This window comes from Haliaeetus albicilla, chromosome 2 (assembly GCF_947461875.1).
Source record: "Haliaeetus albicilla chromosome 2, bHalAlb1.1, whole genome shotgun sequence".
Taxonomy (NCBI): domain Eukaryota; kingdom Metazoa; phylum Chordata; class Aves; order Accipitriformes; family Accipitridae; genus Haliaeetus; species Haliaeetus albicilla.
Genome location: NC_091484.1, coordinates 27300480 through 27325022, shown reverse-complemented (window position 1 = coordinate 27325022; position 24543 = coordinate 27300480). Strand labels below are relative to the sequence as shown.

Genomic DNA, 24543 nt, shown 5'->3' with positions numbered 1-24543 from the left:
GTCATACAGTATGGAATATCTGTTTGATTAGCTTAGGTCAGCTGTCCTGGCTATGTCCCCTGCCAAGATCTTGCCCAGCCCCAGCCTGCTGTTAAGGGGGGGGAAATGTTGGGGAGACAGCCTTGATGCTGTGGTAGCACTGCTTAGCAGTACCCAAAACACTGGTGTGTTATCAACACCTTTCTAGCTACCGTTGCAGAGCACAGCACTAAGAGGGCTGATATGGGGATAATTAACTCCGTCTCAGCCAGACCCAATAGAATCTCCACCCCTTATTCCATACCATTTGCGTCATGCTTAGGTCCCACATAATTTAATACACATATATTTTCTAACCACGCCATTGTATTTAATTCTCTTTACTGAAATCCCTTCTTACCAACACTTACAACTGAAACTACATATTTCAACCACTTTTATACCCAACATACAGATTTATATGTTCTTATTAACTACTATCTCCTGTCCTTTAGCAGATAGATATTCCATGGGCTTCTTCCACTCCTCCAGATGTTCACACACAGGCTATGACTTGGGCCCCATCTGTCAAGATGGGTGGTCAGGACAGGAGAAGCAGTATGTTTGATTGATGGGCACCAACACTGGCTTGGTTTGGGTCACCACTGCACTTGTCTGGTTCCTTGCGAAGTTCACTCCTCTGCAGTTCAGGTCATTCCTGCTACATTACTTCCTACAACATACAACTCACATCACAGATTATTTTTTCCCCAAAGTTAAATGTCCTTGAGGCACACACTGGGTCTCCCCATCCTTCCGCATTACCCACCAAGTACACCCAGGTCCATGAGCAAAGACAATCCCACGAATGGGTTTGCCTTTTCCCATGGGAGGAGAAATCCACACCGCCTTCCCCAGCCACTTCCCCATGTGCACTACGGGGACCTTATCTCCTCCCACAGTATGTAGGGGTTTTGTCTGGGCAGGACCAGGACGGTTAGCAGATCCTCTGGTGTTAACTAGCCAAGTGGCTTCTGCTAAATTTGTATCCCAGTGCTTCCATGCCCCATTGCCCAGCGCTCTCAACATAGTCTTTAACAGTCCATTATATCTCTCAATTTTTCCAGATGCTTGTGGGTGATAGGGCATGTGGTACACCCACTCAATGCCATGTTTCTTTGCCCAGAAGCTTATGAGGTTATTTCGGAAATGAGTCCCATTTTCTGATTCAATTCTTTCTGGGGTACCATGTCACCATAAAATTTGCCTTTCAAGGCCTGAGATGGTGTTTCAGGCAGTGGCATGGTTTACAGGATATGTTTCTAGCCAACCAGTAGTTGCTTCCACCATCGTGAGTATGTAGCTCTTGCTTGATGTGTTCATGGCAGTGGTCCAGTGTAGTCAATTTGCCAGGCCTCGCCATATCAAAAACCCAGCCACCACCCTCTGTTCCAGGGAGACTTTACTCTGGTGGCTCGCTTGATTGCAGCACTTGTTTCACATTCATGAGTGACCTGTGTGATGGCCTCCATGGTCAGGTCTACCCCTCGATCACAAGCCCATCTATATGTTGCATCTCTCCCTAGATGTCCCGATGTTTCGTGGGCCCATCAAGGTACAGATAGCTCACCCTTATGCTCCCAGTCCAGGTTCACCTGAGCTAGTTCAATTTTGGCAGCCTTGTCTACCTGCTCATTATTTCTATGGTCTTCAGTGGCATGGCTTTTGAGCATCTACATGACGTACCTTTAGAGCCATGTGTTCTACCCAGGCAGCAATGTCCTGCCACAATGCCTAGATGGGTCTTAGAGCTGGCTGGCATTGTCTCTGTAGGACATGGGGGAAGCCTCTAGCATCTTCTCACAGAAGCCACCCCTGTAACCGCTCCCGCTACCAAAACCTCGCCGTGCAAACCCAATACAGATGATGACACTGAAAAAAAGCAACATTTTATTCTGGTGTTGCAAATTGTTTTATATCTTTCTTACCATCCAGAGAAAGACATTAAATTCTTAAAGATCATAAAATCTAAGATATTTTGCAAGTGCTTCTGAACTCAGCTGGAAGAACAAGGCTTAAAATCATAAGTTAATTTAGGTCGGATGGACCTACCGAGGTCATGCAGTCCAATCTTCTGCTCAAAGCAGGACTAACTTCAAACCCAAACCAAGTTGCTTAAAGCCTTTTCTATTCATTTATTTTATGAAAATTTCTGAGGATGTAGTTTCTGCCATCTCTTTGGGCAACCTGTTCCAGGGCTTAACCACTCTAATTGTGAAAATATTTTCCAGTGGGAATTTTCTGTGCTGCAACTTGTGACTGTGTCTCTTGATCTTTTGCTTTGCACCTCTGAGAAGAGCCTGGATTTGTCTTCTCTAGAACTACCCATCAGGCAGTGAAGGCAGCAGTTAGCTCCCCTCCGAGCCTTTCTCAAGATAAGCAAACCCAGTTCCCTCAGCTCCTCATATGTCACATGCTTCAGTCCTTGAATGTTTGTTAAATATATACCTTGTGAATCAGGAAAAGGGCAGAGATCACATGCTGATTCGTTTTCACGAGTCAAGATCTAGAAGTCAGGCCTCTCCTTCTCCTGGGTTGTACAGGACCATCCTGCTAACAGATAACTACTACTGATGCTGTAGCCCAACCAACACAGAAGATGTCTTTCCACATATGGCAGTTCTCTCTAACTGCTGCCAACCCCATAGCCAAGCAGCTGAGAGGCTTCAGCCTGATTCGATTGTGTCTGTCTAGTAATCACAAATCTATAGTGTCCAGAGGAAGGGAATTTCAACACAAAAATAAATTCCTGATCTTCAGTAGTGTGGAAGCAATACAATCTATATTGTAAACAGTAATCCAATCTCTTTTCGACCTCTTGTGGACATCCTAACAAACCAGAGACCTAAGCACATATATCAGGAGCTGTATTGCCTATCTCCATCAATTCTCCTGGAATCACTTCCATAAACTTATCAAAATCCCATTGTGTAAGTCTTCTGTCTGCAAAAGTATTTCAGTGTGTCACTCCTCAGGTAGATAGAAAACAACTTCTAATTTGCAATCGACATGAATTCATGTCCAATCTCTATCCTTTTGATTGTGACCTATACTAATCTTTTGCTTAAATACATCTTGCTTCCTCATCAGTACTTCCAAAATGTATTCATGAAGTGTCATCTTGTCTCCTCACAATGTTTTATCTGAACTAACCTAGCCAAACTCTTCTAATTAATTTTTTGTAAAATGTGTTCCTTTCACTAATCATCCTGGTAGACTTTCCCAAGTATCAGATCCATTCTTGTATAGAAATCTGACCACAGTCCTTCATTCCATTCAGGTTACTCAGATGCTAAAAGATAATCATTGTGCTTCTACATGGTCAAGGTTAGAATTGACCTAAAGGCCATCTCAAGCATTTCCATTCCTTTGTAATTAGCAACAGAGCTACTGCTAGGGATCCAGGGCTCAGGCTAGTAATCTCCACTCACATCCAAAAATAAATGAGCAAAACCCCAAACCAAGAAAGATCCAAAACCAATAGGAAATTGCATATGCTCTTAGTGATTTATCAGGACAAAACAAAAGGGTGTCCTGCCTCCAACAAATACTTTTTGATGTTGAAAGAAAACATAACATGTAAGGCTATCAGCCTCAATTCATATCAGCCTTATTCTATGCAATACCATGCATGAAAATAAGGAAATTACTCCATGACTTGCCACACAATTTTTTTTCTTCTGCGAGCTCAGAAAGTAAGAAGCAAAATTATTCATAAATAACATTCAGATGTTTCTAGAGTCCACCTGCAAAATTTATTTTTCTGGGCTCCAGGGATTCTGAAGTCTGCTGACTGTATTAAATATGCATAGTAGGAAGAATGATTAGACTAGACCTTTCCCTTGAGATCTTTAGAGAAATGGTGGTTTATGCTGTAGATTTATCTCTCCACCTTGTTCCTTGTCCCCTGTCTCCTAGTTGTACTCACTCTCTTGAAGAGACTTAGGCAAGTAAACATCATCACTTATCACAGAAAGCAAGCCTGGGGCCCTCCACATCTCTTCCCTTTTATTTACACATGAAGAGTCAGTAGTTCATAGTGACTGAGCTATGATCAAGGAGCTTCCTGAAATTAAATTCATTAGTAAAACAAGAAACATTCTAGACGTGCACAGCACAGCTTGGAGTACTCAGCTGAGGAACTAATTAAAGACAGATAGCTGAGTGGGTAATGAATGAACGCACATTGTGGGTAGAAATAGCTGGGACAAATACACATACTCCCTGTTACATTTGATGGGAAATAAAATTATCACGTATACAGAAATAAATTGAACAATAAGAGCTCTCCTGCAGCTTTCAGGCACAGACTGTCCTTGGGGGTGAGACAGCAGGCAGTGGGATCAGCAAGCGGAGCCCCTGCAATTGTGCCTTCTGCAGCTCTCCAGCCTTTGGGCTGTACCCTGCCGCTCCAAGGGTCTGTGCTGCATGCAGCTCTCACACGGTAAGGGGACCAAAGCCTTCTGAGACATGAGCACAGACCTGTTTTTCCCTACAAATGAGAGGCTTTGCATGAGACTTTCTTTATGCACCCCCTTCCCTTACCCATCACTCTCCTGTGCCTCCTCCCAGTTGATACTTCTGTGGGCAGAGTCACCTGTGTAGTACTCCTAATATCACATACTGGTGCCCAGTGAGGGTAATCAAGTAGGTGATAGGAAATATCTGCCCATTAACATCAGGTAGCACTGTGGACCTTTAACTTAGTTTGAAGAGCATCAGGTTGTTTCTGCAAGGAGTAGATGCAAATAGCAGGGCTGCCTGTAGTTTTTAAAAGGTTTAATGGTATCTTTTTGTATCAGATTTGTAGACTACTTTATGCTGCACACCAGCCATTTCCAGAGGCTGCTTTTCACACAGTGGTCTGTAAATGAACAGAGAAAACACTGTTCAAGACATGAAGGCAGTCAAAAGAGGTATGAACTTTGAAAACATAGATAGAGAAGAGCTCCTAGGGGAACTCAAATAGCCATTACTAGATGAAAAACACAATTAAGCTCAAGTTAAATTTGCTAATACTTACCACCAAACTAGAAGTTGAATTCACAGTTTTAAAAATCCCAGATACTAGGAGCCTGATGGAATTTAGGAGGATGCTTTAGAGAGAACCCAAATGTTTGAAAATAAGATGAGGAAGATTTAGTTCACAAAGGAGTTATCAGTTTTAGCCCTCCCTGCACCCAGAGTCATGGTACTGCCTCTATTATGGACCATGAAGGTTTCCCAGTAAAAATATATTCCTGATCATACTGGTTGCTGAATCCTTAGACATAATTTTATAACCTATCCTAAAGGAGGCATTGGGGTTTGTTGCTCAGCCCCTGTAGCAGGCCCAGACATGAGAGAGAGTCATGGTTCCTTTATAAAAGAAGCCACTCCACCCATCTGCAAGAAACATTTTCTTTTGCTGTATATGTTCATGGTAAACCATACCAGAGCATCTTGCACCCCTGCCTGCTTCCCTCTCTCTGCCTGCAGCCATTTGACTCCCCCCTTGTACTGATCCCAGCACTTCTCAATCTGACAACAGCCATGCAAAGAAGCAGAGGGGTTAATGCCTGCTCACACTCTGCGTGCCACGGAAATCCTTCTGATAATCAAATCCAGCAAATTGTACCTTAGTTCACAAATAATTTACTTCAGTGGACTTATTAATGGCATAGGATGCTATTCAGTGTGATAATTCTTATCATCCTAGACATTGGTGGTACAGATTACTAAACATTTCTATTACATCCAACCATGTATCAGAACACGGGGGTGGATTGTATAGGAAATACAGTTTACATACTCTAGATTTTCATGGATGAAGTCAGGGAGCAGGAGAGTCCGTTATAATGTTTAGCCTACCTAAGTCTGTATTTCGGTACTCCCAGGTATTTAGACTTCTACTTTTCCTTGGAGTGTTAAGGCCCATGTGAAAATTGTGAGGGGCAGAGGGATCCAGTCAGTAGGAATTCAGAGAGCTGGCTGCACTACTAGCCATCTTCATGGCTTACAGATATCACTGAACCCCGGTAGCTAATGGCCTTGACATTTCTGGGAGCATTCTGCGGTGAACTTCACAACCTCCTTGGCTGCAGCCAGCTAAAGCTATGAGATACTCTATTATTCTTTTCAATACTTGGATCTATTTTAGTTCTTTTACCCAAGGTATTTATTCCAGATCATCTAGGATCCTGACTTGGCATAGGTTAAACTGAGCTGAAGTAGCATTTGGGAGATGTGTTAGGTTTTGTTTGGTTCTGTAAAATGGAGGAAGTCCATTACATTGCCAGAAAGGGCAATATAAATAACTTGACTTTTGGGCATGTGTGCTTTTGTTTGCTTGTGTTTTCTGGGTTATTTTGTTTCATTTAATAATTTTGTACAGCATATGGAAACAAAGCCCTGTTGTTTCTCTGCTGCCTGCAAATAAGCAATATTTTATTCCTTGTACCTCCACATTTATGGAAGATAGGCATACGTAGCCCCAGTATTCAGCATCAAGCTGATTTGGATAGCAGTAAATAGAAGTGATTTCAGACTCACCTAGACAGATTAGGTTTACCAGGTGTAAATCTAGAATTGATATTGTTGGCTTTCCAATAGCATAACTTTTAGGTATGTATTGGTTGAGGTATTTTTGTGGTTTTAACCTTGTAGTTATACTGCTTCCTGCTGCTGCATCTACAATTTATAGAAAAGACACGCTCCAGCAAAGCTGGTTCTTGCAAAGACTACTTGGGATTCACATGCAGCATTTTCCCTCTTTTTAAAATCAGTTAAATACATTTTGACTTACTCATATTTATATTACTTTGTCTTCTTCTATTCCAATAACAATTTAAAGAAATCTTTTGCCGCAAAGATATTCGATTCAAATCAAATGGACACAGTAGCAACAAGAACTGCTGCCAGCTGTAACATCTGATTAATTAGTAATTCCTGGAGTACAGCTTTGCAATTTTTTAAGTGCTTAAAATATTATACATCTAGGAAACAATGTAACTGTCATTAAAAGGTCAACATTTATTGACAGTTGACTATGCCAAGTTTTTGCATTTGCAACACTACAGGACTGACACACTTATCTCAGGCTCAGTTGCATCCCTGTTATCAGGGACCACTGTGAAATTACTCATATTTCAAAATACTGACATCTCCATACCTTTGAAATAGAGAAGGCAGGAAGAAACGCACTTTACAAGCATGACACAGAAGAATACTAGGCCTTATGGGAAGGATACATTTATTTAAAATCTGACATACATATTTTACAATATTTCTGTCTTGACTGATTTTTATTTTTTCACCCTTTTTACCCCTTTGGCCTCTTGGAGTTGTTTTTTGGTGGTTTGGGGTTTTTTTTTCCTTTTTTAATTTCCTGTTTCCTATATTCTGAGTTAATTTTCTTATGTCCTTTGCCCAGAGTGTACATGCACATCAAAAAAGGCACCTCAGAGACACAAATGACCCACACATCTATGCAGAAAAACATAGCTATAGCAGAATTCTTAAATGCTGATGCTGTTAACTCTAATGGAGGGGGGGGGGGGGGTACTAATACGCAGCTGGGAGCAGAGTGAGGGCAGAAAGAGCTTCATGTCATTCAGAAGCACAGTTCATATCATTGTGCCAGAGCTTGTCCTGTTCTCGGCCTTGCCCATAGGGTGAGAACTCACCTTCAGGACTCTCATGTTTTCAGCAGGAGAGACAAAGTCTAGCCATACCATTTCCTCATCAAATCGACTTTTGGTTCATCAGGCATCAGAGATGAACTGTCTGGAGATGGCTCTATTAGCCCTGCTGTGCACGGAAATTTTGGAATCAAAATCCCTTTCTTCAATTGCTGATCCTCAATAATAGATTTTAAATACAAATTTATACTAAAACTTGTTGGAATTCAAATTTTGAGTGGAAATGGAAATCACTCAGTGTGATGCTGCTCTTTTACTTTTATTTGGGATGGGTGAATACACGAAAAAACTTTCATTGGCATGCTTTCAGATTAGAAGAATGTAAATTGTCAGGTTTTATTTTAATGTGGAAAAAATTTAAATGCTAAAAAAATACTGTTTCTACTGTGAAAGTGGTTCCAGGGTAGTATATGAACTTAATCATACATTGTGTAAAGTGTAGATTAATAAGCATTTTTATTTTTTCCGTACACAAAAGCTCCCTGCAACATACCAGATTCTTAAGTTCAATATGAATTATAAGATAGAAATGTAAAGTATATTCACCATAAGGCAGCCCATGAGATTTCTAGACTGTTAGCAATATAATAGCTGTAGTTTTGTATTTTTAAGCTGTATTTTTGATCCCAAAGTACTCTAGAGCTATTTTTAAAATACAAACAAGTTTACTTGCTGCTGACTTACGGTGCTGTAGGATACAGAGGTCAACAGCATACGGAGAACTTAAAGCCAGTTGAATATCATGAAGTTACTAGGGAAATTTAGGAATATAGGATGTAATTGCCCAAACTACAACTTTACTACAGATGAACACTACTCTTTCTGAAAGCATCTTTTCATTTTCAGTCACCCTTAGCAGAGGTAATGGCAAAAATATTTCCTCACACAGTAATAAGTAGGTGTGGGAACTCCTTGCCACAGGACACTGCAGATGCTAGGATTTTACATGATTCACAAAGGGATTGACAAATTGAAGGAGGAAAACCATACCCAGGGTTATCAAATATATTGACACTTCCAGATCACAAAGTGTTTCAGGTACAGGTCTCTCAATGTTCAGAAAATATTCAGGGGGAGTATTACTATCTGCTTGTCCTGGCCTTGTACTCTTCTCTAGGCATCCACCATTATCCTGAGCAGAAGAAAGATGCAAAGCTGGATGGACCTTTAGTGTGACATGATGCACCTTTAGTGTGACATGATGCAGCTATTCTTATCTTTTTAACTTTTACATTTAAATTCTTACAGGAGAGGTCATCCCAGATTGAGTACCTTGGAGGTAATGATATTGGAACCAGTACAGCAGAGCATTTAATGGCCATTTTTGACATTAAGAAAATGCTTAAATTCCATAATCTAAAATAGAATGTCATGATTTAGTGAAGTGATAGTATTAATATTATTCTAATTATTTTTAGTAAAGTACCAGTACTGTATAGATAATAAAAACATAGTCCTTGTCCTGTGTGCCCATAACTTTTCCTGGGCTCATTCAGTGATATTCTTAATAGATATAAAAGTAGAATCTTTGCAAAGGAGGAGTATCTTTTTATTTAGCTCCAAATGAAATGATATATTCAGTTCATATTTGTTCTGTGACATGAGCTAGCTCTTGATGCTCACTATTACTTTAATTTGGAAAAAGAAAACAAATCAACCTCTTAGTTTCAGTCTCTAGTCGACCTATCAGAAAAAGTGCAATAGCTTTAAATGAGCAATTTCATTAGTAATCTCACTGTGAATATTTGATCCAAAGTAAACACTAGGCTACCTTTCTCTGCTGTTCCTGCTATAACAATGCTATTTTTCTTTTTCAATTCAGACACAGTGACAGACAGCTGCATTACTCCTAAACAAGGAAAAACACACTTTTCATTAATGTAGTTTAAAAGTTTTATGTTTTTAAACACCATAAGACAATATGCTATATGTGTAAAGGTCATCTGATGATGCATACAACATATGACTATTCACTTTCAATAAGTAGAAATGGATAACATTCAAGGAAATCAATGTACTTAAAACACACATTGCTTATGTTTAACTCACCTGTAAGGAGCTAGCATAACTGAAGAGGAATCTTTGTTCCTACACAACCAACAATGATTGCTCTGATATTTGTACTGTATAACTGGGGAGTTCAAGGATTTTGTCTTCTTCTAGGGGTGAGGCAAGTGTCATTACTAAATGGCCAGTGAAATCTGTTGGTTGAATCTGACAATGACCAGAAACATTGTGGTCCTAGAGTATTAATTTTTTCCCCTAATGCTAAGAATAATAATTGGAATTCAACTTTGTGAATTACCAATGTTTCCTAATAATTTTTGAAAACTTTGTGAACATTAGCGTCCCTTGGGAGAGTGCAGCAATGCTATCTCAGTTCATTGTATCCAAAGCAAAACAAATAGAGTCAAATTATGAGGCCTTAGTTATGACTATGTTGCACAAAAGCTTATGATTGAATGTAGGATGTAGCTTCCTTATTGCCTCCTCCCTGCAACTGTGGTGTGAAACAAAAGCCAGATCTAAGATGTGGTATCTATTTTCCACTGAAGATAATGTATACATAAAAGTGTAGGTTTCCATGTTCAGCGGGTCATGTTGATTCTTTGTGTGACAGCACACAGTATCATGATATAACCCACATATAGACTGAGTCTGCAATTTAAAGAGAGTCTGTTCCCTTGGCTCTTGTGGTATTTCGGAGAGGAAAAGTTTGTATGTTCAGGACAGCCACTGCAAATGGAGAACTCTGATGTGTACTGTTTGTGCCATCGTACAGGTGTACTTTGCATTTCAGTCACCGTCATCATAACCTATGGGGTGTTACCTGCTTGCACAGTCAATCAGTAAATTTTATACATCTCTCTGGTGATATGTATTTAAGTTTAAGCATTCATTTCATTTGTATTACAGTAGTGCGGAGGTTTCTTTCCTCTTTTCTTTCTGTCTTTAAGAGCTCACTTCTGAAACAACCAGGACATGCCTGTGCAATAGAGGAGAACTGACTGGCCACTGACACAGTAGAATACATGTCCTGGTTACAAAAATTGGGAGTAGATAATGGGAGCAGTGTAAGAATGATAAGAATGATGAATACTCTTTTTCAAAGAACAGAAGTACAAGGTACCATTTCATGTTTTCTTGGGTGAGTACTGATGTCTAATGATTTAGGATATGTTTTCCAGGTTCTGTTTTAAGGACGTGCCCTGGCAAAGGACATGGGGTTCCTGTCTGCAGCATCCAACTCTAGTTCTTTTTCATGCTGCCCCCGCACTTCCTCAGCAAAGCCTTTGGGTTAAGTAGTTGCATTAGCACTTGAGTGGGTTGAACCAAAACCTCCTAGATACTGGGCAATTTGCACTTTGTTTTGCTCACGTTAATAATAAACTAGGCATAATCAGATAATGAAATTTAAAATTGGAACTTGGAATACAGTTTTAATCTTACTAGATCAAAACACAGGTTGTAAAGCTGCTGTTATTAAAGCTGTTAACATGCTTAAATGTTATTGCTTTTGTGCATATGCTTAATTACCACCCTCAGCAGTAAACAATTTGATATTGTTGTTATCTTAATTTAAATGCATGCATTGCAAAGAATGACCACAATCTCTAATTTTAATTCTAATTTGTGAAATTTTATCATTCCCCATAACGAAAGAAAATAACACCACCTTCCTCATCAAAGGCTTCTGGGAAAAAACAGTTTGGGAAATTACAGTAAGATGTTCATGTGAGTTTATGAATATCAAATATCATTTGGAACCCATTTAATATATTGCAAATAACTTCATAGATAGGAAGGGGTATATTTATTGCAGGCTCAGGCATGCAGAGAAGAAATAGATCATTGTTTGGGCCACCTGGAGAAAGCAAGCCTTATAATTTCTTTGAGCAACCCCACTGCTCACTTCTCATTTCACCAGAGTATAGAACTAGAAATCCATGGAAACCTTGCTGGTTGTCAGATATGAGGAGAGTATCTAAAGACTGTCAAGTGGAGAGTTCAAAATAAAAGCTTTCATCTCTTGCCAAGAGCCACTATAGCCTAAGAATGTGTCCATCACTTCTACATAATACTGCAAACAAAATTAAGAAATGGTATTCCCTAAAAAATCCAAGAAAGTGAGTTCAGACCCTGGTACAGTTTAAAAAAAAAAAAAAAGAAGAAGGAAATAAATAAAGGAAAAAAAAACTGATTAGAAACTGAACAATTCTACCCATTCAGCTCTGCACTAATCTGGGATACTTTGTGGCTCTGTTGAAGCAATCTTTTCCTCCCTCACCTTCTCCCTGAAGGAGAATACTGACATCAGAATCACAAACGTTTTTGAAATTATTTGTATTGTGGAATTACTTTGCATAATAACATTTTGTATCTTTTTAGTGAGCAGTTTGTCATGACTATTCCAGAGTCAAGAATTACCCGTTAATGCCGATTAGACACAAAGGTCAAAGACTGGCTGAGCAAACTCTTGGAAATATACCACTAATCTACTCATGCAGTATCTTTCCATGCAAAAATTAATCAGGTACTATTCAGAAAGGAGGATAGAGCATAGACATAGTCTAAATAGCACTGTAAGATTATATATCTCTGGTTTAAATATCTGATTCCCATAAAATATGACACTGAGTTGAATGCTCATGATTTGTAAAATTAGTGAATTAGTGAATGTGAAACACTTTCTATTTGGTGGATTGGGGGGGGGGGGGGGGGGGGGATCTTTAGATGTTCTTATTTCCAAGTTCTTAACTTTAATTTCCTTGCAATTGTAATGGCAGAAAATTTCTTTTAATTTCACAATGGCCAGAACTGAGTCTTCAAAGCTAAATATACTAAATATAGTCCCTTAGTATCCCCTGATACACCATGAATGTCATAAGACTCAATAACACTAAATGTAACTGTTCAGCCTTTCTAAGATCGCTAACCTCTAATTTGGTCAGTGGGTGAAGATGAGGTCTCTGAATACTTAGAGACCAGAGAAGACTGAATTATGGCATGGTACTGACTCCTTTTTCCCCTTCAGAAACTGATTGCTACTGGGGTAAAAACTTCCTAAATATTTCTCCAATCAAATATTTTTGTTGCTTATTGCCAGCAGCTGCCAAAGGGATGTAATTTGGTCACAGATGGGAGCGCACATGGATGTAGCTATCATGGAAGATGTGGGCCCTGCAAATAAACCTAGGAAGGAGAATGCTCACCAGCAAGACTTCCTCTTAGTCTTTGCTGTGAAAAGCCTAAGAAACCCTGATTTAATTTACATCTGAGAAGAGCAGGTAATAGGAGGGGAGGAAAGTCATTGCTGAATTCAACCCTGGTTTGAAAAACTTCCACCAGTGGTTTAACTCTCAGCTGTAAGAGGGCCACACAAAAAGTTAGTTAGAAAATGAAGGGAGGGAAAGAACAGTAGACAGAACATAGGCTTCCGCCTTCCAACATTTCACTTAGATGTGTGAACTAGCACCTTTCCTTTAAAAAATACTGTAAGAGTTTTAGATGTTAGTTGATCAAAGCACAAAACTGTGTGCTGGGCCCATCTTTATCCAGAATTAGACTTAATTACAGGCTTATGTGATGATCATTTTTTTCTGAAACATTGATAGTTGCAATGGACCAAGCCCTTAATATTAAATCTTATTTGAAAGGCAACAGCTCAAACCGTACCTTCTAATATTTTCCTAAAGCATTTGTTCATTGCTGAGATGACTATCACAGTGCCAAATATCAAATAAATACCAAATCCACAATTCTTAGCAGCAAATGTTTCTGATAGAAGCCTCCCTTCCCTCCCAAATTGTGAGATGGCTTTCATTTGCTTGACTCTCCCAGGATCACAGCATCAGATCACACCACTGCAGAAGTGCTCAGCTATTTTAATGGGGCTCAGATTTACGAGATGGAGCATATCATTTAGTTCTGTATGCAGCTCAAAGCTTTTTTGGCAAGCCATTAGAGGGTGATATATTTTAACAGCTATTCTGCTGTTAGCTTTTCTGCTTATTCTAGAGGATATTTAAAATTGCACAACTATTAATACCATAAATTCAATTTCAAATTAAGTTTTACAGTAAACTGATTTGGAATAAATATACACTATATAAGCCTACAAACTGATGGTCATTCAGCATATTCAGAATCGGTATGTTTGATTTTATAAGCAAATTTTTTGCTCTCTAGCAAACATGAAGGAGTTTGGTCTGAGAAGACGCGTGACAAGCAAAGACAGATTGTTTGTCTCTCTTGTGGAGCAACCTAAGACGTAGTCCACTGCAATCTACAAAAGCCTTACCAACATAAATTGTGCAGAGTTGTGATCAACAGATTGATCCATACGTTGTATATTCAGAGCTGCTCCTATCAACTCTGCCTCTAAAATGTTCCTGAATAGAAATGTGGATGTGTTTCAGGCTAAAACTGCACTACTGACATGCCTTCCCTCTCTGACTGTCATGAACATATATCATTTTCAGAGCATTTTAGGGTTATCACTTCCAGGAGGAGAGCTTAAAACGTGTGCCCTAGATTTCAGTTGTCTTTGCTTGTGAACACAAGTAGCTTCCTAGAACTATGCAGTATATCTAGTACATTTTTCCTTTTTGCACCATGTTAATTGCAGATCTTTTGCATTTTAAGGATGTCCTATCTTCATCTTCTCTCTTTTCTTTGCATTGCTGGCAGTAGCAGTTTTCATTTCTAAATCACACTAGCATGAGTAATGCTTGCTGCATAGGAACCAAAGCATTTGTGTCCTGGCAAAGCACTAAGAATGGATACGATTATGAACAAGTAAAGTAAAATGTCAACTAAATCAATTAAAAGCTTGTTAATCTTTTTTTAATGACAGTGACAGTGAAAGTATAAATGGTAAACAGTAGAAATGCATCGATGTTAAGTATGGGCTGAATGTCTACATTCTTCCTTACTCCTTTGATGCAAAGAAGGAAAAAGATGTTATTTCTCAAGCTTGGATTTGAGCTGACTGCTTGGGAAAGAAACCCATGCTTTTCTTTTATGTACTTCAGCTGAACACATTTGATATGGAAATTCTCAAGAAAATAGACTTCATACTGCCATTTTATAAAGTCATTTTTCAGGGGAGCAGAGGGGGAAGCACTTTGAATTTTTGCTCAAACATTAATCAAATGGGGCAAGTCCAAATCATATTCTAATGCAACTTGTAAGTCACATACCCTGTAGCACTTACAAGGAAGAAGAGCCTGTGAACATTATGCAGCTAAAGTAGAGCAAGAGTGAAATAACAAAATTATGTATATAATCCCAAAACATTCTAAATTTCATATGGTGTTTATGTAAAGTGGAATGCAAGTGAGTTTTGATGTACACTACTCTAAAATGTTAAGCAAATATTTGGGCAGTATAAAACTGGATGCACTCCACATTTCAGGACTAGCTTAGGTAAATCCTAGCTGTCTACTCAGAACTAGTATTTTGTTAACGTTTCTTGGTATAGGGAACTCACATTTTCTTCTCATAATAGGATCTTAGTTTGGGGCCATGCTTTGAGGGAAAGGCTGTAGGACAGGAGTATTAGAAGGAAGATGTTAGGAGGTCTGTATTGCTTCCCTGCTGCTATCTCTGAAGCCTGCAAATGAGCCTGGCAGGAGCCGATTTGAAGGAGATTTAACTGGAGCTTTGGAACAGCTTCACAGGGAGATGTGAGCAGCAGTCCCTGGAGCTGCTTTAATTTGATACTGCATGCACAAACCCATCTACCAGTCCAGTGTTCAGGAAACACGAGAGGATATTCAGACCTGTTTGCCATACCTGTCCTGCTCATCACAGGTCACATCTCAGAATCAGAACAAGTTTACTTGTTCTTTGCTGAAATAATGCAAAAATTGTTCCTGCCTTTAATTTTGCTATATGATTATAAATAGGAGTAAGTAAATAATAGCCGAGGATGGTAGGAAATTTGTTTTTATAGGATTAGTCTGCTAAAGTAATAGCTAGCCATAGTTCATCACTTGTTGCATTGCATTTCATTTAAAAGTTTTATCATTTTATCATATATTCTTTTGAAAGGATTTGGGCAGCACAAAGGGATTTAAACATTCTTTTGGTTAGTAGATAGAAAATGTTAGTTTAGCAAATTCTACAGCCTTTGTGAGTTTTCTTTTTCAATCATTTTTGGATAGTAATGGTGAACTCTGAGCAAAGCACCCATGTAGGCTATTTCCAAATTTGTGACAATATATATTTAATACCAGTTATTAATTTATGCTAAGTAGATGGAGCAGCAGCCATAATAATGACATTCTAATTAGTCTTCATGGCATTAAGCAGCATATTAGCTATAGGTTTGGGATTTTTTTTTTGTGCAGTACTAGCTGGTGACAGTTTCACAACAGCAAGTACAAACATGCCTTATTACAGTTTCAATGTATAGGAAGAATCAAATTCTATTTGGGATAGCCATCAGCTTTAGGTAAAGCTGCTAAATGTTCCCATGTGGCAAAGATCTTCCATTGCGTAGCATTGAAGTACCTACAGCTGCTTAATGAAATGCCCTCTACATTTGTTTCTACGTACACGTAGGATAAACACTTTTAATCTGGCATTCAGATTGGCGCGTTGCAATATTGCAACTACAGGTATTTATAATATAACATGGGATTGAGGGTTCTTTAACGTAGCGTCTTTTCACTGCCTTCTAGTTTCTGCATCTCATATTTTCAAAAATTTTCCAATGCAATCATTGAAGCTAGGACCATTGTCTTTTTATTCTTTTCTTCTTTTTTTCTTTTTTTAGTTTTGTTGAGGGGAGGGGGTTCTTGAGGGAAGCTAAAATTTCTACATATTTCTGTACTTCCACCTCCAGGAGTGGTATCTTTTACACAATCAAAAGACTAATGATAAGATCCCAAGAGCTGGAAACAGTAAAAGCTCAGTCTTTCTGCATGAGCAAATTAAAACTGATACTAAGAAATAGTCAGTCTCTTTCAAATGAGGCAGAAGTGATCACACATTTGTCAGAAGCTCTCTTCCCTAGTTATTGTGCAGCAGGACTACATGCACATCACTTCAGACAATAAAGAGTTCCAGCCCAGACTGATTAGTCTCAATATTACCATTTTATACCTATCAAAGGGCAAGAGATTGACAGCAAAAAAATGTATGCCTTTAAATTCACTCATTTGTTATGCATGTACATTCCTTTTCTCATACTTGATCTCAGGAGGCTGATATAAAATATTTTTCTCCTCTCATCATCTTTTTACCACTTGTTTTCACCCATTCTGCTTTTTTCTCTGTTTAAAGAAAAGGGATCCCCATGTGCTGTTTCCAGTGCAGGTTCACTAATACAGCTGTCCTGATGTCCCTTGGTGGCTTAGTCTGCACTGCCCAGGCTGAAGTGTGGTTCCTGCATGCTGATCTTCTGGCTATGGCAAAGCAGGCGTTGATTTGAGCCAGCTCACACTTGCATCGCCTCCTCTCCCCTTCATCCGTTTCTAAGCAGTGGCACTGAGCTCCTTGCAGCAGAGAGTTAGAAAGGATGGGAGTGAAAATGAGATTTTAGAAACCCATAAGGCTTGCCTGGTATTTTTCAGAGGGCATGACAAGCCTTTCTCATTAGGCATGCGATCAAAATGGAGCCTGACGGCTTTCTTGGAGAATTAATAGGAGTTTCAGTACTGTGCGCTGAATCTGATCATGAACTGTGAATGTGGCCAGACCCTGTGTTCAAATTATCTTTAGTAATGTGAATCAAGTAAATACAGGACTGCTGTCTCTGCATTTAAGAAGGCTCATTTCTCTGGAATTTGTCTATGTTACTGAGGCAAACAGAAGAGCTAAAAGCAGCATGTAAGTGTTTCTTGCTGTATCTTTCTCTCAGAGAGAGATATTTTCTACCTAAAACCAATTCTGTTCTGAAAACGGATTATATAGGGATGTAATCTTTCACTCAGGAGATTTGCTTCCTCAGGACCACCTGCTAATGTGAGAGTTGAAATGCTATCTGCTCTCTTTTCTGCCGGCTTGGTCAGAGAGCACCTATACTCCAGCGAGGGTAAGGGCTGGGCTCTTTACCGACTCATCAATCATGGACAGGCTGTTACCTAATTTCCATTATAGTGTCCATCTGTGCACCCCATTCTGCAGGGACAAAGAGCCACTCTGTAATTATGGATAGGCCTTTAATTATACCTAAGAACTTTGTGAACAGAAATAGGGACACACAGATCAAACTTTGATAAGCATTTAACCAGCCATAGGCTTCACAGCTGGTTATGAAGTTTGAGCCAGAGAGAAATGTTACCTATGTTTCCCTGGGCCGTGTGTATAGGACTGACTGGGAAGGAGAGGAAGAAAAGGATTTTTTTCTCACTAAACAAAATAAAATGCCTAATTTTGAAAGTCGGTGTTGAGAATGGAAGCACACTCCAAAGAAAACTGTGGAAAAATAATTGAACAGGTATGTATAGTCATAGGGTAAATTAAATCCCTAAAGAATCTTTTAGAAATAATGTATGATATGATTTTGAGAAATTGAAAGACTGATGGCATATAGATGCCAGCACATCTAGGGTTTCCACACTACTTTCCCTCCCTGTATGTCCTTTTAACTAAATGTCCTGGGGAACTGAAGGTCTTGAACCCTTGTATGATCATGTAATCTAGAGTCTTTATTGTCATTTAAGTGAGAACACGTGCAGCGTACATAGTGTTCACTCTCCCAGAGGAATTGTAAAATATGTTTTCACTTGGGGTGAAAACCGTTGTAGGTTACTAAAGGCCAAACTGCAGCTACCTGAATCCGGAGGAATCACAGAGGAGCTGTGTATTTCAGCAATGTCACTCAAGTTACCTTTACAATTTGTGAGAGGAAGGTTAAAGTCAGACCCTCAGGAATAAAGGGTTCAAAGAGCTAAAACACTGAGCCAACATTTCATTTGGAAGGATATGTCTTTAAAAAGAATGTCATAAAAGCCTATATTTATTAATATAGTGTTTGGGGGCTTTTGGATTGTGTAGCAGTGAGTTAGAGTTACTGCAAAACAAGTTTACACAATATCAGGCTTGGAAAATTACTGGTGTAAGGTTACTTAGACACACAGGCACATTGTCAGAGTTGCAATATAAACATGACTTAAAGTTATTTAGTAGCAGCAGTTGTTGATATTGCAGTAGCACTCAAAGATTTCAACAGGGATTGCCACCACATGCACTGAAAGAATGATATGAAAGTGTTAGGACCCAAAGGCACAAACAAAATATGGACGAAATATGTGAACATGGTGAACTGTCACCGCTTGAATTGTGTCCTTTGATAACTATGTCCCAGTCCTGCAGTCAGATTTGCCCTGGAAAAATCCAAACTGTAGTCAGCTTCCATGTGGGTGTAATCATCTGCTTGTGCTAGCTGGACTTTTAGCTTAAGGTCATTATTTAGAAGATGCTTGTCTCTGTTACTAACAGCACTTATTACTACAACATCAGCTTTTAAAATGCAATCTATTTTCCACCATCCATCATTTATTTATTCTTTGATTTCATTCTCTGTGAGTAATAGACAGGCTTTCTCATTACTAGCAGTTCTACTTTCTGATTTCAGATGATACTACAGCACTTTTTAAAAAAACTGTATCATTGCAATAATTACAATGTAATGAAAAGACTGTATGTTAATTATGCAGCTTGAAAAGAAAAATAATAACCAGGTTCTTGCTTTTTTCATTTAATCCATGTCTGATCCTTCCACTCCTTGCACAGTCTCTGTTGATAAGACTGTTGAGGATGTCAGTCACTTTTCTTTATTTACTTACATATCCATTAAAGAGTTGTTAGGATGAAAGCTGAAATTTCAATACTCAGGACTAATATGTCAGCATGGCTTTAGTTTGTGATTTTTGTTTTCATACTGAGGTTATGGCAAGGTTTATCACATTTCATAGAGTAAGATTCCTTTTTTACTGGCCAGTGTTATTTGCTATGCCAGGTGGAAAGGAGGTATTGCCAGGAAGATTGATGATAAGGTCCTGGGGGACCCTGGTCCCCTCTTTGTCACGGACTTAGACTTAGATGTCAAATCAAATAGTTCTGATTTTTTTGTGTCAGTTCCCTCCAACATGCAATGTGGGATTAGGATGACAATATTTAATCAACTTAAATGGGAGTCATTAAACTTAAGATCTCTGTTAAAACTCTGTGCTGTGATTCTCAGGCAGTGCAGTGAAGACTTAAATCTGGGGCTGGGGGAACTGAGCTGTGTATTGCATAGTTTCTAGAGTGGAAAAGAACCTGGAACAGGAAAAAAGCCCAGCAGTTCTAACACTTTATGGAGGTTTTTCAAAGCAGTGCAGATCTGTTTGCAAAGACCATAAACTGCTTCAGCCTGAAGAGAATTCTTCCATGAGTGACTGTGGCTACTTTAAACCTTTTCCTATGGCCAGCATGGTTTGTAGGAGGTACTTCAGGACCTGAAAACTAAAGAGTACAATAATTTCTTAGTAGCAATATTTTTTGTTGCTATATTCACAATTTATTCTTTGACTTGCAGTATCCTAGCTCATGGTTTTATATCACACTTGAACAAAGAAGTTGGGCATCACAGTGGTGTAAATAGATATATGACCCAGAGTAAATAAGCTCTTCCACCTGAGAGGGCTCAACACTAGGAGAAGAAAAACATACCAAGCAACATACCAAGCATAATCTAATAGCATGAAGCTCTTCATTTTGGTTACAGGTGTGTTACATAAGCAGGCTTGAAAGACATCAATCTCAGATTGCACAACTTTTCCTTTTTCCATGAGAAACTAGTCTTTTTAATGATTTCCAGGGCAGTGCTTTCCGGAAACAATGGAGAACATGATCTCTGGATAGTATGGATAGAGTATTATCTGCAAATTTGAATAATATGTCTCCAAACGATTCAGCAGCACCTGTGATACTGAAAAGATCTATTTATATTCTACACTTCATGTTTTTGGCAGCTTGATGGGCTGCATGTTCCATCATTCTGACATAGTGAAACAGAGCTCAATGTGACTCAGTGTAACAATGAGCATTAGCTGCTGGGATTGAAGTTTTTGCTAAACCATCACCTATCCATCTGTTTAAAACTAAGCATATAAAGACAGTTTGCTAATTACCTAAATTAAATGGGTTATCTGTATACCTGTAATTCTTTATGACCAAACAGAAATTCATTATTTCAACTAACATGTTCACGTCTGTTCAGAGATGCCCAGGAATTATTCATGTTGAACTGAATCAACAGCCCTGTCTGAATGTTCAGCACTCCCATTAAACTCACTGAAAAACTTGTTGTGCAAGTCCACACTGTTGGACTACAGTACACAAGAGTTGCTGAACCAGGTTCAATATCACAATCATAATTATTTACAATATTCAGTAAAAGAATCTCAGTAAAATTACAGTATGTCATGATGGAAAAGGCGAGTCATTGAAGGCTCAGATAGATAGATATGATTGTGCACTTATAAACTTTAGTATATATTTCTACAAGCCATGGACTTTATTGGGAACTGCACTGATACTCTCTAACCTCTCAGGGTATCACCACAGCACAGCAAGGCTGTCAGGCTCTGGCCTTTTTTTGGTGGGTGGTCCCATCAGTTAGGCAATAGGCACAAGCGCTTGGTGTTGCTTTAGCGTGTCCAGCTCCATTCTCCAGAGACTCCTGGCACTGGCCTGAAGTGTCATAAGCTGACCACTTCTTGACCTTTCTCCTTTACGATTTAGAGACAAAGACATGTCCTCGTATAAATGCTTTCTTCCTCTTTGTCTTCAGCTTAATTAGCAATGCCATAATTCCGTCCTGAATATATTTTTTTGGCTACTTGACCTGTATTACTCCTCTTTTTTCCCTTCCTCTTTTTAAAAAATAGCACCATGCAAATAGATGTCTTAAAGGAAAAAACTGCATCACAAATTGCAAAAATGTAAACTGGTCTTATTAAGGACAAAAAGATAATGCAGTCAGATTTCATTATGCATATGTTATAAGAGTAATTGCCTTTTGCAGTTGCAAGGCATTCTGTTTGCGTGCTGGAGATATTCATGGAGACACAGCACATAACAAACTGTCTCTCAGCTCAAAAAAAATAGGCTGAAACTATTGCCACCATGTTAATTCAGACAATAAAGAAGTAATTAAATGTCTTTAACTGCCTTTCTTTTAACTATCACTCACTCAAATTACTTTCTCCCTATTATTCATTTTTACCCTTATTGTAAATGTATTAGTCTTGTAAATGTTCATGTTTGGTGTGCTTGGTTTTGATAACTGACTGGCTAGGAACAGTCCTTGGAAAAATGGGAGACTCTGCTCCCTGACTTTGTGAAGAGGTTAGGCAGATAGACTGTAAGGAGCGTAATGTTAAGAGTAGAAGGAAATGAAGAAATGAAAATAGGTTTAGGATTCAGTATAGTCTGGAAAACAACATTAGGAAAATAGGTGGTCAGGCAAAAATCAACAATGTGAGATGGAAATTACTCTGTCCAGTGTGGTAAAACCCACTATTAAGATGATGGCCAGTTCCTGAAAAGGCTGATATAAAATGAATTCCTCCCCTACCAGCTTCTAAGTCCTCGTGTAGGCTGCTCATTTTCCCTTCCTCCTTCCCTCCCTCCATGTCAGACGTCGATGCCCACCTTTTGCCAGTGCGCATACGGGGACGGGAGGAAGGGGCATTTCCTGCGAGTCCATCACTCCTTCTCCCACTATCGCTTTCCTGGCTGCACTCCCGGAACTGGCTAATGATTGCAGGCAGCATATGGTCTGTGAACAAGAGGTTTCTTGTTTTTAAAAACAAAGATCAGGTGCTGGAAATGAGAGCTTGAAAGCAATGTGTAAATGATAGGAAATCAATCAAGGGAGGACATGACATGGAGGTGGTGAGCCAGACAGGCCAGGAGAGATTATGAGGAACAGATAATACAGCCTGCAGCTTGAAGCTTGCTTCTGGCGGGGAATGAATGTGACGTGAGATCAGGTGAACAGGCATACTGCACCCGTATTGGTACCCTGCATTCACCAGGATCTGCACGCTTTCCTGGGAATGCACCAAGTTTCTAAAACAGGCCCATGCCCTGCTCCACAGCACACATCCACAGAGGTGTTTGGCTAATTTATTCCTGTTTAAGGACTTACCCATCCAAATTAGTAGCAACTGATGGGCTGTTATCTAGCTCGAGCAGTGGGCAGAGCTCTGATTTGGAGTATTTCACTGAAATGAAAAAGATCTGAAGTGCTTACACAGGAATTTGGTGCCTCAATCTCTGTAAGTACTTTTCTGGTCTGAGAGAGAATTCTGGCTTCCGTGCCACCTAGATTGCTGCTGGTTTAATCCAAAGACTGAAGATGTTTGAGTAAGAAGCAAAATAATTATGGGAGAGATTTCTTTCTTTAAAAATCTGAGACTGGGAATGTAACAGGTATTCTCAAAATAGGTGTAGGATTTCCTGTAACTCACATTTCACTCTGACAGTCCTGAATAAAGAAATAACAGCAAAATTAGGGCAGCCATTGAGTAAAATTCTTACTTTATGCAAACAGTTTTGAGTATGATATGGGGCCATATATTTCCATCGCTGTGATATGCGTATTACAATGCAGTATTTTTCTCTACATGCTCTTTTTTTTGTACCAGTTTTGTCTCCATATATTCGAATGTCATCAGCCCCCAGTGGACAACATCACAATGGTTTGTTGGAGATAAAGAATAAAATATGAATGAGAAACATTTACTATAATTCTATAGGGAAAATACAGACAGCATAGAATATCTTGTCCAATATACAAAGTAGAGGGATATTTTTGTCTTGTGCTTGTAAATTCACATGAATATTTATTTCTGCAGACTGTGGCTTCCTTTCACCCTGAAAGCTCTCAAAACATCTATCCAGATTTTTTCTTCTGCCCTTTCATTGTAATGAAATGAGTTGGCTTGCTAATTCCCTAATTTAAGCCTTATTTGAATGGTACAGATGCTTTCTATGGTATTTACAAGACAGTAAATGTGTGCTGATTTTACTCATAATAACCAATGCACAGCGGGGCTGCTCTTCTCACATTTAGGGATGGTCAGGAAATGCAGACTGCAGGTTGTAGGTATTAATAATGGCTTTCTTGTACTAATCCAAAGTGCTGTTTTTCCCACTTTTGATCACTTTGGGTATTTGGTTAGAATTAGCAGAACTGTGTTTCTGTTGGGAAACTGCTAATCCTTGTCTCAGTGCTGTTGAAATGCAGAAAGTTTTCTGCAGAAGAAAAGAAATATCCTTCTCTACACTGAAACTATTGTGTTTGAGAAAAGCTAGTAGTAAAAACAAACTCCTCCTGCCTATGCAAGCCACACTACATGTTTGGAACGGTACAGTTTTCAAAAGGAAAGATAAGTTCTTCTAAAAGAAAGATAAATTCTGTGCCCAAGGTTCTTAGTCAAACTGGAGCTTGAAGATTTATCAACCCAGCACCTTCAAAAAACCACACGTCATGTCCCCTCAAAGTGGCCAGACTTTAAATACTGTGGGAGATTTTGTATGTGATACTGGTTTGTGAATCTTTAAGATGTTTTCATACATCTCTCTCTGAGGTTCAAAAGTTTTCCTTCTTTGCATATAATTCTTACCTGAATTCAGCATGTTAAAAAAAAAACACCCAACACTAAGTTTACTGGACTTGAAATACAGGAAAACCAGAATACTAAACCCATATTCCAGAAGTATTTTGCACAACTTAGTTCATTTTGATCATATTGGCTACTTCCATAAATATCCAAGAATAGGAATTAGGGAGCTATACTCAGGCTTGCGGGTTTCAGAATTTTTTCCTTGATCCCCTGTT

General features: G+C 39.0%; 1 protein-coding gene and 1 long non-coding RNA gene across 4 annotated transcripts in view; one reads left to right on the top strand and one right to left on the bottom strand.

Moving 5' to 3' along the window:
* The window catches only part of CNTNAP2 (contactin associated protein 2), a 1232776-nt gene that overhangs the window by 1044688 nt on the left and 163545 nt on the right, over positions 1-24543 (top strand). The gene's annotated exons all lie outside the window — the stretch shown is intronic.
* LOC138690850 (uncharacterized) overlaps positions 4542-24543 on the bottom strand; it is a 30180-nt gene continuing 10178 nt past the window's right edge. The window contains exons 2-3 of the long non-coding RNA XR_011329662.1: positions 7683-7806; positions 4542-4882 (exon numbers count right to left, since the gene is read on the bottom strand). This is a non-coding gene — a long non-coding RNA (uncharacterized lncRNA). The remainder of the gene's footprint in view (positions 4883-7682; positions 7807-24543) is intronic.